Source organism: Arachis ipaensis, chromosome B10 (genome assembly GCF_059453495.1).
Source record: "Arachis ipaensis isolate K30076 ecotype BB chromosome B10, ASM5945349v1, whole genome shotgun sequence".
Taxonomy (NCBI): Eukaryota; Viridiplantae; Streptophyta; class Magnoliopsida; order Fabales; family Fabaceae; genus Arachis; species Arachis ipaensis.
In genome coordinates, this window is record NC_142435.1 from 66,550,001 (window position 1) to 66,560,789 (window position 10,789).

The following is a 10,789-nucleotide window of genomic DNA, read 5'->3' on the forward strand; positions in this document are numbered from 1 at the left end:
TTTTTTTTTTTTTACGTTGTGCTGACCTTCGTTCTTTAAATGACGCTATCCCGAGAAGGACACATAAAGGCGAGCCGTAATGGCCTCATCTTCGGCAGGCTCCTCCGTTTTTTTTTTCGGTTATTTCTCAGAGTTTTTTTTTTCTTTACGTTGTGCTGACCTTCGTTCTTTAAATGACGCTATCCCGAGAAGGACACATAAAGGCGAGCCGTAATGGCCTCATCTTCGGCAGGCTCCTCCGGTTTTTTTTTCAGTTATTTCTCTGAGTTTTTTTTTTTTTTTTTTATATATATGTTGTGCTGACCTTCGTTCTTTAAATGACGCTATCCCGAGAAGGACACATAAATGCGAGCCGTAATGGCCTATTCTTCGGCAGGCTCCTCCGGTTATTTTTTTTCGGTTATTTCTCAGAGTTTTTTTTTTTCTTTACGTTGTGCTGACCTTCGTTCTTTAAATGACGCTATCCCGAGAAGGACACATAAAGGCGAGCCGTAATGGCCTCATCTTCGGCAGGCTCCTCCGGTTTTTTTTTTTCGGTTATTTCTCTGAGTTTTTTTTTTTTTTTTTTTTTTTTTTTTTTTTTTTTTTTTTTTTTTTTTTTTTTTACGTTGTGCTGACCATCATTCTTTAAATGACGCTATCCCGAGAAGGACACATAAAGGCGAGCCGTAACGGCCTCATCTTCGGCAGGCTCCTCCGGTTTTTTTTTCGGTTATTTCTCAGAGTTTTTTTTTCTCTTTACGTTGTACTGACCATCGTTCTTTAAATGACGCTATCCCGAGAAGGACACATAAAGGCGAGCCGTAATGGCCTCATCTTCGGCAGGCTCCTCTGGTTTTTTTTTTCGGTTATTTCTCTGAGTTTTTTTTTTTTTTTTTTTTTTTTTTTTTTTTTTTTTTTTTTTTTTTTTTTTTTTTTTTTTTTTACGTTGTGCTGACCATCGTTCTTTAAATGACGCTATCTCGAGAAGGACACATAAAGGCGAGCCGTAATGGCCTCATCTTCGGCAGGCTCCTCCGGTTTTATTTTTCGGTTATTTCTCTGAGTTTTTTTTTTTTTTTTTTTTTTTACGTTGTGCTGACCTTCGTTCTTTAAATGACGCTATCCCGAGAAGGACATATAAAGGCGAGCCGTAATGGCCTAATCTTCGGCAGGCTCCTCCGGTTTTTTTTTTCGGTTATTTCTCAGAGTTTTTTTTTTCTTTACGTTGTGCTGACCTTCGTTCTTTAAATGACGCTATCCCGAGAAGGACACATAAAGGCGAGCCGTAATGGCCTCATCTTCGGCAGGCTCCTTCGGTTTTTTTTTCGGTTATTTCTCTGAGTTTTTTTTTTTTTTTTTTTTTTTTTACGTTGTGCTGACCTTCGTTCTTTAAATGACGCTATCCCGAGAAGGACACATAAAGGCGAGCCGTAATGGCCTCATCTTCGGCAGGCTCCTCCGTTTTTTTTTTCGGTTATTTCTCAGAGTTTTTTTTTTTTCTTTACGTTGTGCTGACCTTCGTTCTTTAAATGACGCTATCCCGAGAAGGACACATAAAGGCGAGCCGTAATGGCCTCATCTTCGGCAGGCTCCTCCGGTTTTTTTTTTCGGTTATTTCTCTGAGTTTTTTTTTTTTATTTTTACGTTGTGCCGACCTTCGTTCTTTAAATGACGCTATCCCGAGAAGGACACATAAAGGCGAGCCGTAATGGCCTCATCTTCGGCAGGCTCCTCCGGTTTTTTTTTTCGGTTATTTCTCAGAGTTTTTTTTTTCTTTACGTTGTGCTGACCTTCGTTCTTTAAATGACGCTATCCCGAGAAGGACACATAAAGGCGAGCCGTAATGGCCTCATCTTCGGCAGGCTCCTTCGGTTTTTTTTTTCGGTTATTTCTCTGAATTTTTTTTTTTTTTTTTTTTTTTACGTTGTGCTGACCTTCGTTCTTTAAATGACGCTATCCCGAGAAGGACACATAAAGGCGAGCCGTAATGGCCTCATCTTCGGCAGGCTCCTCCGTTTTTTTTTTCGGTTATTTCTCAGAGTTTTTTTTTCTTTACGTTGTGCTGACCTTCGTTCTTTAAATGACGCTATCCCGAGAAGGACACATAAAGGCGAGCCGTAATGGCCTCATCTTCGGCAGGCTCCTCCGGTTTTTTTTTCAGTTATTTCTCTGAGTTTTTTTTTTTTTTTATATATATGTTGTGCTGACCTTCGTTCTTTAAATGACGCTATCCCGAGAAGGACACATAAATGCGAGCCGTAATGGCCTATTCTTCGGCAGGCTCCTCCGGTTATTTTTTTTCGGTTATTTCTCAGAGTTTTTTTTTTTCTTTACGTTGTGCTGACCTTCGTTCTTTATATGACGCTATCCCGAGAAGGACACATAAAGGCGAGCCGTAATGGCCTCATCTTCGGCAGGCTCCTTTGGTTTTTTTTTTCGGTTATTTCTCTGAGTTTTTTTTTTTTTTTTTTTTTTTTACGTTGTGCTGACCATCGTTCTTTAAATGACGCTATCCCGAGAAGGACACATAAAGGCGAGCCGTAATGGCCTCATCTTCGGCAGGCTCCTCCGGTTTTTTTTTTCGGTTATTTCTCTGAGTTTTTTTTTTTTTTTTTTTTTTTTTTTTTTTTTTTTTTTTTTTTTTACGTTGTGCTGACCATCATTCTTTAAATGACGCTATCCCGAGAAGGACACATAAAGGCGAGCCGTAATGGCCTCATCTTCGGCAGGCTCCTCCGGTTTTTTTTTTGGTTATTTCTCTGAGTTTTTTTTTTTTTTTTTCGTTGTGCTGACCTTCGTTCTTTAAATGACGCTATCCCGAGAAGGACACATAAAGGCGAGCCGTAATGGCCTCATCTTCGGCAGGCTCCTCCGGTTTTTTTTTCGGTTATTTCTCAGAGTTTTTTTTTTTCTCTTTACGTTGTACTGACCATCGTTCTTTAAATGACGCTATCCCGAGAAGGACACATAAAGACGAGCCGTAATGGCCTCATCTTCGGCAGGCTCCTCTGGTTTTTTTTTTCGGTTATTTCTCTGAGTTTTTTTTTTTTATATATATATATATATATACGTTGTGCTGACCTTCGTTCTTTAAATGACGCTATCCCGAGAAGGACACATAAAGGCGAGCCGTAATGGCCTCATCTTCGGCAGGCTCCTCCGGTTTTTTTTTTCGGTTATTTCTCTGAGTTTTTTTTTTTTTTTTTTTTTTTTTTTTGTTTTTTTTTTTTACGTTGTGCTGACCATCATTTTTTAAATGACGCTATCCCGAGAAGGACACATAAAGGCGAGCCGTAATGGCCTCATCTTCGGCAGGCTCCTCCGGTTTTTTTTTGGTTATTTCTCTGAGTTTTTTTTTTTTTTCTCGTTGTGCTGACCTTCGTTCTTTAAATGACGCTATCCCGAGAAGGACACATAATGGCGAGCCGTAATGGCCTCATCTTCGGCAGGCTCCTCCGGTTTTTTTTTTCGGTTATTTCTCAGAGTTTTTTTTTTCTTTACGTTGTACTGACCATCGTTCTTTAAATGACGCTATCCCGAGAAGGACACATAAAGGCGAGCCGTAATGGCCTCATCTTCGGCAGGCTCCTCTGGTTTTTTTTTCGGTTATTTCTCTGAGTTTTTTTTTTATATATATATATATATATATATATATATATATATATATATATATATATATATATACGTTGTGCTGACCTTCGTTCTTTAACTGACGCTATCCCGAGAAGGACACATAAACGCGAGCTGTAATGGCCTCATCTTCGGCAGGCTCCTCCGGTTTTTTTTTCGGTTATTTCTCTGAGTTTTTTTTTTTTTTTTTTTTTTTTTTTTTTTTTTTTTTTTTTTTTTTTTTTTTTTTTTTTTACGTTGTGTTCACCTTCGTTCTTTAAATGACGCTATCCCGAGAAGGACACATAAAGGCGAGCCGTAATGGCCTCATCTTCGGCAGGCTCCTCCGGTTTTTTTTTTCGGTTATTTCTCAGAGTTTTTTTTTCTCTTTACGTTGTACTGACCATCGTTCTTTAAATGACGCTATCCCGAGAAGGACACATAAAGGCGAGCCGTAATGGCCTCATCTTCGGCAGGCTCCTTCCGTTTTTTTTTGGGTTATTTCTCTGAGTATTTTTTTTTTTTTTTTTTATACGTTGTGCTGACCATCGTTCTTTAAATGACGCTATCTCGAGAAGGACACATAAAGGCGAGCCGTAATGGCCTCATCTTCGGCAGGCTCCTCCGGTTTTATTTTTCGGTTATTTCTTTGAGTTTTTTTTTTTTTTTTTTTTTACGTTGTGCTGACCTTCGTTCTTTAAATGACGCTATCCCGAGAAGGACATATAAAGGCGAGCCGTAATGGCCTAATCTTCGGCAGGCTCCTCCGGTTTTTTTTTTCGGTTATTTCTCAGAGTTTTTTTTTTCTTTACGTTGTGCTGACCTTCGTTCTTTAAATGACGCTATCCCGAGAAGGACACATAAAGGCGAGCCGTAATGGCCTCATCTTCGGCAGGCTCCTTCGGTTTTTTTTTCGGTTATTTCTCTGAGTTTTTTTTTTTTTTTTTTTTTTTTTTTTTACGTTGTGCTGACCTTCGTTCTTTAAATGACGCTATCCCGAGAAGGACACATAAAGGCGAGCCGTAATGGCCTCATCTTCGGCAGGCTCCTCCGTTTTTTTTTTCGGTTATTTCTCAGAGTTTTTTTTTTTTCTTTACGTTGTGCTGACCTTCGTTCTTTAAATGACGCTATCCCAAGAAGGACACATAAAGGCGAGCCGTAATGGCCTCATCTTCGGCAGGCTCCTCCGGTTTTTTTTTTCGGTTATTTCTCTGAGTTTTTTTTTTTATTTTTACGTTGTGCCGACCTTCGTTCTTTAAATGACGCTATCCCGAGAAGGACACATAAAGGCGAGCCGTAATGGCCTCATCTTCGGCAGGCTCCTCCGGTTTTTTTTTTCGGTTATTTCTCAGAGTTTTTTTTTTTTTCTTTACGTTGTGCTGACCTTCGTTCTTTAAATGACGCTATCCCGAGAAGGACACATAAAGGCGAGCCGTAATGGCCTCATCTTCGGCAGGCTCCTTCGGTTTTTTTTTTCGGTTATTTCTCTGAATTTTTTTTTTTTTTTTTTTTACGTTGTGCTGACCTTCGTTCTTTAAATGACGCTATCCCGAGAAGGACACATAAAGGCGAGCCGTAATGGCCTCATCTTCGGCAGGCTCCTCCGTTTTTTTTTTCGGTTATTTCTCAGAGTTTTTTTTTTCTTTACGTTGTGCTGACCTTCGTTCTTTAAATGACTCTATCCCGAGAAGGACACATAAAGGCGAGCCGTAATGGCCTCATCTTCGGCAGGCTCCTCCGGTTTTTTTTTCAGTTATTTCTCTGAGTTTTTTTTTTTTTTTTTTATATATATGTTGTGCTGACCTTCGTTCTTTAAATGACGCTATCCCGAGAAGGACACATAAAGGCGAGCCGTAACGGCCTCATCTTCGGCAGGCTCCTCCGGTTTTTTTTTCGGTTATTTCTCAGAGTTTTTTTTTCTCTTTACGTTGTACTGACCATCGTTCTTTAAATGACGCTATCCCGAGAAGGACACATAAAGGCGAGCCGTAATGGCCTCATCTTCGGCAGGCTCCTCTGGTTTTTTTTTTCGGTTATTTCTCTGAGTTTTTTTTTTTTTTTTATATATATATATATATACGTTGTGCTGACCTTCGTTCTTTAAATGACGCTATCCCGAGAAGGACACATAAAGGCGAGCCGTAATGGCCTCATCTTCGGCAGGCTCCTCCGGTTTTTTTTTTCAGTTATTTCTCTCAGTTTTTTTTTTTATTTTTATTTTTTTATTTTTTTTTTTTTTTACGTTGTGCTGACCATCATTTTTTAAATGACGCTATCCCGAGAAGGACACATAAAGGCGAGCCGTAATGGCCTCATCTTCGGCAGGCTCCTCCGGTTTTTTTTTTGGTTATTTCTCTGAGTTTTTTTTTTTTTTTTTCGTTGTGCTGACCTTCGTTCTTTAAATGACGCTATCCCGAGAAGGACACATAATGGCGAGCCGTAATGGCCTCATCTTCGGCAGGCTCCTCCGGTTTTTTTTTTCGGTTATTTCTCAGAGTTTTTTTTTTTCTTTACGTTGTACTGACCATCGTTCTTTAAATGACGCTATCCCGAGAAGGACACATAAAGGCGAGCCGTAATGGCCTCATCTTCGGCAGGCTCCTCTGGTTTTTTTTTCGGTTATTTCTCTGAGTTTTTTTTTTTTTATATATATATATATATACGTTGTGCTGACCTTCGTTCTTTAAATGACGCTATCCCGAGAAGGACACATAAACGCGAGCTGTAATGGCCTCATCTTCGGCAGGCTCCTCCGGTTTTTTTTTCGGTTATTTCTCTGAGTTTTTTTTTTTTTTTTTTTTTTTTTTTTTTTTTTTTTTTTTTTTTTTTTTTTTTACGTTGTGCTCACCTTCGTTCTTTAAATGACGCTATCCCGAGAAGGACACATAAAGGCGAGCCGTAATGGCCTCATCTTCGGCAGGCTCCTCCGGTTTTTTTTTTCGGTTATTTCTCAGAGTTTTTTTTTTCTTTACGTTGTGCTGACCTTCGTTCTTTAAATGACGCTATCCCGAGAAGGACACATAAAGGCGAGCCGTAATGGCCTCATCTTCGGCAGGCTCCTCTGGTTTTTTTTTCGATTATTTCTCTGAGTTTTTTTTTTATATATATACGTTTTGCTGACCTTCGTTCTTTAAATGACGCTATCCCGAGAAGGACACATAAAGGCGAGCTGTAATGGCCTCATCTTCAGCAGGCTCCTCCGGTTTTTTTTTTTTTGGTTATTTCTCTGAGTTTTTTTTTTTTTTTTTTTTTTTTTTTTTTTTTTTTTTTTTTTTTTTTTTTTTTTTTTTTTTTACGTTGTGCTGACCATCGTTCTTTAAATGACGCTATCTGGAGAAGGACACATAAAGGCGAGCCGTAATGGCCTCATCTTCGGCAGCCTCCACCGGTTTTTTTTTTCGGTTATTTCTCTGAGTTTTTTTTTTTTATTTTTACGTTGTGCTGACCTTCGTTCTTTAAATGACGCTATCCCGAGAAGGACACATAAAGGCGAGCCGTAATGGCCTCATCTTCGGCAGGCTCCTCCGGTTTTTTTTTCGGTTATTTCTCAGAGTTTTTTTTTTTTTTTTCTTTACGTTGTGCTGACCTTCGTTCTTTAAATGACGCTATCCCGGGAAGGACACATAAAGGCGAGCCGTAATGGCCTCATCTTCGGCAGGCTCCTTCGGTTTTTTTTTTCGGTTATTTCTCTGAATTTTTTTTTTTTTTTTTTTTTTTACGTTGTGCTGACCTTCGTTCTTTAAATGACGCTATCCCGAGAAGGACACATAAAGGCGAGCCGTAATGGCCTCATCTTCGGCAGGCTCCTCCGTTTTTTTTTTCGGTTATTTCTCAGAGTTTTTTTTTTCTTTACGTTGTGCTGACCTTCGTTCTTTAAATGACGCTATCCCGAGAAGGACACATAAAGGCGAGCCGTAATGGCCTCATCTTCGGCAGGCTCCTCCGGTTTTTTTTTCAGTTATTTCTCTGAGTTTTTTTTTTTTTTTTTATATATATGTTGTGCTGACCTTCGTTCTTTAAATGACGCTATCCCGAGAAGGACACATAAATGCGAGCCGTAATGGCCTATTCTTCGGCAGGCTCCTCCGGTTATTTTTTTTCGGTTATTTCTCAGAGTTTTTTTTTTTCTTTACGTTGTGATGACCTTCGTTCTTTAAATGACGCTATCCCGAGAAGGACACATAAAGGCGAGCCGTAATGGCCTCATCTTCGGCAGGCTCCTCCGGTTTTTTTTTTTCGGTTATTTCTCTGAGTTTTTTTTTTTTTTTTTTTTTTTTTTTTTTTTTTTTTTTTTTTTTTTTTTTTTTTTTTTTTTTACGTTGTGCTGACCATCATTCTTTAAATGACGCTATCCCGAGAAGGACACATAAAGGCGAGCCGTAACGGCCTCATCTTCGGCAGGCTCCTCCGGTTTTTTTTTCGGTTATTTCTCAGAGTTTTTTTTTCTCTTTACGTTGTACTGACCATCGTTCTTTAAATGACGCTATCCCGAGAAGGACACATAAAGGCGAGCCGTAATGGCCTCATCTTCGGCAGGCTCCTCTGGTTTTTTTTTTCGGTTATTTCTCTGAGTTTTTTTTTTTTTTTTTTTTTTTTTTTTTTTTTTTTTTTTTTTTTTTTTTTTTTTTTTTTTTTTTTTACGTTGTGCTGACCATCGTTCTTTAAATGACGCTATCTCGAGAAGGACACATAAAGGCGAGCCGTAATGGCCTCATCTTCGGCAGGCTCCTCCGGTTTTATTTTTCGGTTATTTCTCTGAGTTTTTTTTTTTTTTTTTTTTTACGTTGTGCTGACCTTCGTTCTTTAAATGACGCTATCCCGAGAAGGACATATAAAGGCGAGCCGTAATGGCCTAATCTTCGGCAGGCTCCTCCGGTTTTTTTTTTCGGTTATTTCTCAGAGTTTTTTTTTTCTTTACGTTGTGCTGACCTTCGTTCTTTAAATGACGCTATCCCGAGAAGGACACATAAAGGCGAGCCGTAATGGCCTCATCTTCGGCAGGCTCCTTCGGTTTTTTTTTCGGTTATTTCTCTGAGTTTTTTTTTTTTTTTTTTTTTTTTTACGTTGTGCTGACCTTCGTTCTTTAAATGACGCTATCCCGAGAAGGACACATAAAGGCGAGCCGTAATGGCCTCATCTTCGGCAGGCTCCTCCGTTTTTTTTTTCGGTTATTTCTCAGAGTTTTTTTTTTTCTTTACGTTGTGCTGACCTTCGTTCTTTAAATGACGCTATCCCGAGAAGGACACATAAAGGCGAGCCGTAATGGCCTCATCTTCGGCAGGCTCCTCCGGTTTTTTTTTTCGGTTATTTCTCTGAGTTTTTTTTTTTATTTTTACGTTGTGCCGACCTTCGTTCTTTAAATGACGCTATCCCGAGAAGGACACATAAAGGCGAGCCGTAATGGCCTCATCTTCGGCAGGCTCCTCCGGTTTTTTTTTTCGGTTATTTCTCAGAGTTTTTTTTTTCTTTACGTTGTGCTGACCTTCGTTCTTTAAATGACGCTATCCCGAGAAGGACACATAAAGGCGAGCCGTAATGGCCTCATCTTCGGCAGGCTCCTTCGGTTTTTTTTTTCGGTTATTTCTCTGAATTTTTTTTTTTTTTTTTTTTTTTACGTTGTGCTGACCTTCGTTCTTTAAATGACGCTATCCCGAGAAGGACACATAAAGGCGAGCCGTAATGGCCTCATCTTCGGCAGGCTCCTCCGTTTTTTTTTTCGGTTATTTCTCAGAGTTTTTTTTTCTTTACGTTGTGCTGACCTTCGTTCTTTAAATGACGCTATCCCGAGAAGGACACATAAAGGCGAGCCGTAATGGCCTCATCTTCGGCAGGCTCCTCCGGTTTTTTTTTCAGTTATTTCTCTGAGTTTTTTTTTTTTTTATATATATGTTGTGCTGACCTTCGTTCTTTAAATGACGCTATCCCGAGAAGGACACATAAATGCGAGCCGTAATGGCCTATTCTTCGGCAGGCTCCTCCGGTTATTTTTTTTCGGTTATTTCTCAGAGTTTTTTTTTTTCTTTACGTTGTGCTGACCTTCGTTCTTTATATGACGCTATCCCGAGAAGGACACATAAAGGCGAGCCGTAATGGCCTCATCTTCGGCAGGCTCCTTTGGTTTTTTTTTTCGGTTATTTCTCTGAGTTTTTTTTTTTTTTTTTTTTTTTTTTACGTTGTGCTGACCATCGTTCTTTAAATGACGCTATCCCGAGAAGGACACATAAAGGCGAGCCGTAATGGCCTCATCTTCGGCAGGCTCCTCCGGTTTTTTTTTTCGGTTATTTCTCTGAGTTTTTTTTTTTTTTTTTTTTTTTTTTTTTTTTTTTTTTACGTTGTGCTGACCATCATTCTTTAAATGACGCTATCCCGAGAAGGACACATAAAGGCGAGCCGTAATGGCCTCATCTTCGGCAGGCTCCTCCGGTTTTTTTTTTGGTTATTTCTCTGAGTTTTTTTTTTTTTTTTTTTCGTTGTGCTGACCTTCGTTCTTTAAATGACGCTATCCCGAGAAGGACACATAAAGGCGAGCCGTAATGGCCTCATCTTCGGCAGGCTCCTCCGGTTTTTTTTTCGGTTATTTCTCAGAGTTTTTTTTTTTCTCTTTACGTTGTACTGACCATCGTTCTTTAAATGACGCTATCCCGAGAAGGACACATAAAGACGAGCCGTAATGGCCTCATCTTCGGCAGGCTCCTCTGGTTTTTTTTTTCGGTTATTTCTCTGAGTTTTTTTTTTTTTATATATATATATATATATACGTTGTGCTGACCTTCGTTCTTTAAATGACGCTATCCCGAGAAGGACACATAAAGGCGAGCCGTAATGGCCTCATCTTCGGCAGGCTCCTCCGGTTTTTTTTTTCGGTTATTTCTCTGAGTTTTTTTTTTTTTTTTTTTTTTTTTTTTTTTTTTTTACGTTGTGCTGACCATCATTTTTTAAATGACGCTATCCCGAGAAGGACACATAAAGGCGAGCCGTAATGGCCTCATCTTCGGCAGGCTCCTCCGGTTTTTTTTTGGTTATTTCTCTGAGTTTTTTTTTTTTTCTCGTTGTGCTGACCTTCGTTCTTTAAATGACGCTATCCCGAGAAGGACACATAATGGCGAGCCGTAATGGCCTCATCTTCGGCAGGCTCCTCCGGTTTTTTTTTTCGGTTATTTCTCAGAGTTTTTTTTTTCTTTACGTTGTACTGACCATC